At 51.0% G+C, this 3,448-nt stretch overlaps 1 long non-coding RNA gene across 1 annotated transcript; it reads right to left on the reverse strand.

The window, feature by feature from the left end:
* Positions 1 to 1,182: 1,182 nt before the first annotated feature.
* On the reverse strand, positions 1,183 to 3,120 carry LOC145718655 (uncharacterized). The gene is made up of 3 exons (XR_014141952.1): positions 2,941 to 3,120; positions 2,677 to 2,829; positions 1,183 to 1,986 (listed from the first exon to the last, which is right to left on the reverse strand). It is a non-coding gene; the product is annotated as an uncharacterized LOC145718655 (long non-coding RNA).
* Positions 3,121 to 3,448: the final 328 nt, after the last annotated feature.

Raw genomic sequence — 3,448 nt, forward strand, 5'->3', positions numbered from 1 at the left:
TGTGTTCTCGCTCTCTCTCTCAAATAAATAAATAAATAAAATCTTTATATTAAAAAAAAAAAAAAAAAGCATGCAGGGACATTCCCAGCAGTTGGTGAGATCACTGGTGGACTTGTTCGCCCTGGTTGTGCGTCTGATGGAAACGAGACAGGTCTGCGTGGGACAAGAACCACCTGACTCGGTAGCGTTCAGCGATTCCAGGGCCTGGCGTGGACTGCACCAAGCGCCACAGTCCTGTATCAGCTGTTCCCAGTTCAGAAATCCTGGGGGGGACCTCGTTATGGAAGCACGCATGTGCCCCCGAGCCCTGTGAGGGCCCCATGCAAACCAAGGTTTAAAGTCCTCCAAACAGGCAGACAGACTGGGAGGACTGAGGAGCCACACCTGGACCACATGGACGCAGGTGAGCAGTGACTGACATCCATCCATCCCGCTGGTGTGTGCGTGTGTGTAGGGAGTTTATACAGACTTTTCTCACATTTGCACGTATTTAAGAAAACTTCTTAACAAAAATTATCTAAGGCAGCAGCAGGGTCCTTGAGAAGTTCTTCCTTTAAAAGGGCTCCTTTGCCCAAAGCAAGAAGCCCTGGGTGGGCCTGTCTGGGAAATGGCTTTTCAACCCGCCCCAAGCAAACAGGTTTCCTGGCCTCCCTCAACCACAGCAGTTCCTGCTTTGCCTTGTTTATGGCTGGACACAGACTTCACCTACTCTGAGGGGGGGTAAAAAAATGTCTGAAACTTGCTGATGTGCCCCCCCACCTTTTTTTTCTGGCTAGAAAAATCTATGAGCTCCATTTTTCTGGCCACTCAAATTCCAGGGTAGGCGCCCTCTGGTGGGCAAAGAGATAAATGGCGGTTCTTCCAGGAAGCCAGTGACAGCCAAGCATTAGCCCCAAGCACAAAACTTAAAGCCTGGGGCGCCTGGGTGGCTCAGTCGTTAACGTCTGCCTTCAGCTCAGGTCATGATCCCAGGGTCCTGGGATCGAGCCCCGCATCGGGCTCCCTGCTCAGTGGGAAGCCTGCTTCTCCTTCTCCCACTCCCCCTGCTTGTGTTCCCTCTCTCACTGTGTCTCTCTCTGTCAAATAAATAAATAAAATCATTAAAAAAAAAAAAAAAGAACTTAAAGCCTGACCCCCGCCCCTCCCCCTTGCCAAAAAAACCAAAAACCAAAAAACACTTAGTAATTGAGTAATATTTGAATGTGTTATTTTTTGAGAAATAAAAATGAAGGCCAGTATCCCATGATAACAAAGTGTCAGATTTTTAGGAAGACAGGCTCTGTAACTACATTTGCCTGACCCGGCCTCACTGGGACCCTGGCTCTGATCAAATTATATGGACAAGACCAGCTGTTCGGCCCATGACCCATAGCTTGGTGGTTTGATTTTTGAAAACAATAATGCAGTAAAATACGATTTAAATCCTGGGTTTTTGGTGCCCCCTCTGATGCTGCCCTGAGCAATGCCTCACTTGCCTCACCCCAGCCCTGGCCCTGCTGGGCAGACACCTGAAAGCAGGTCATCGAACGGGCCCTGATAACATTTCAGGCTCCCGGGCCTCTGGTCGGGGAGGACTCTTGGGTAAGCCGCCGCCACGCACTCCAGCCCTCCACAAACCTGGGGCCACGTAGTCCCCACTACTACCAGGAGGTGGGCGGGCAGGCTCATTAGTCCCATTTTATAGGTAGGGAAGCGGAGGCTTCCGAGATGCACAGGCCACGTCAGAAAGAGTGCAGGGGCAAAGACTAAACCCACGGGATCCCTTCCCCAAGATTCTCTTGGCCCCTGAAGGGGCCTGCCTAGAGGCTCGAGCTATAAACCAGGGGCCAGGGTAGCCCCCGCTTTTACCGTGGTGGGACATCGTCACCGTCTCAGCCGTGGTGAACTCAGGGCTGGCCACGGACCACGGGCTGGCTGTGGAGCGGACCGTCGTCGGCCTGACCGGGACTGTGGAGGTGCCCAGGGTGGTCGCTGGAGGTTCAGTCCCTGAAAGAAGAAGCATTTCTTGAGTGTCCCGCTGGTAAGTAGCACATGCCATTGGCCACAAAGAAATGAGTGAAAACGGGCACCTGGGTGGCTCAGTCGGTAAGCGTCTGCCTTTGGCTCAGGTCATGATCCCAGGGTCCTAGGATCAAGCCCTGTGCTGGGCTCCCTGTTCAGCGGTGAGTCTGCTTCTCCCTCTCCCTCTGCCCCTCCCCCTGCTCATGCTCTCTCTCTAATAAATAAATAAAATCTTAAAAAAAAAACAAAACTGAAAATAATTGAAACACACGAATGTCTATGTTGTTGTTATTTGTTGTAGTTCGAAAGGGAGATTTACAAGTATTCCAGACACACTGGCCCCAAACTGAGACTTTCTCTGAGGATGAGAAAAGTCGAACAGGGGGCTATCTCCTCACTCGATGCCCATGTCTAAAATCAGTCACCTCCCAAAGGGGCTGGGAGAGAGTGAACCAGACATCAAAGGTGAAGAGCGTCTGTCTAAAAGCCTGGCACAGAGCTCATGTGTCCCACATGACAAAGGCAAACTACGGTTACCCCCTACGATGGCCTCCTGGAGACTCAGTCTCCCATTTGACAGAGGAGCAAAGACAAGATCGGGAAGGTCAAGTTGCAGGACTAAGCCACAAGGGTGGCAGAAGCAGGACGCACGCCCGGGCCGGCTGGTGCTCCTACCTGTGAGGCAGTTCCTCATGTCCTTGGCCAGCAGCATGCCATCAGGGCAGGCACAGGTGAACTTGGGCGAGTGGGGATTGATCTGCGGGGCTGGGAGACACAGGTACTTGCAGCCACCATTGCGGAGGGCGGTCCTCTCACACCAGTTCACCCCTGATGGGGAAGAGGCAGGAAGTTAGGGGAAGAACAATGCTAGACAATTCTAGAAAATTCCAGAACACCAGCAGGGAAGTGGAGGGGGGGAGGCGGTCACCCCATCTTTACCTCTTGGTTGTGTGAGGTTGTGAAAAAGGACAATGTCTTCCGGGGACAACAGGTTTTCTGCCACCAAATTAATGTCTGAGCCTGTGAGGCGGTTGGCACTGAAAATGGCTTCGTTGATGATGTCCGTCCAAAATATTTTATCCTATATGAGCAATTAAAGAAGACAGCAGATCCTATTAGTCAAGGGCATAGGACACCCGAATTTCTGGGAGAAAGTGGTACTGGGTGGTACGAGCCTAATTTCTTTCTTTTTTCTTTTTCTTTTTTTTTTATTTTTCAGGATTTTATTTATTTATTTGAGACAGAGAGAATGAGAGAGAGAGAGCACAGGAGAGGGGGGAGGGTCAGAGGGAGAAGCAGACCCCCTGCCGAGCAGGGAGCCCGATGCGGGAATTGATCCCGGGACTCCAGGATAATGACCTGAGCCGAAGGCAGACACTTTAACCATCTGAGCCACCCAGGCGCCCCAACTTAATCCTTTTTTTTTTTTTTTTTAAAGATTTTATTT

The sequence above is a fragment of the Leptonychotes weddellii genome, unplaced genomic scaffold, assembly GCF_054177405.1.
Source record: "Leptonychotes weddellii isolate Sample4059 unplaced genomic scaffold, ASM5417740v2 HiC_scaffold_19128, whole genome shotgun sequence".
NCBI lineage: Eukaryota > Metazoa > Chordata > Mammalia > Carnivora > Phocidae > Leptonychotes > Leptonychotes weddellii.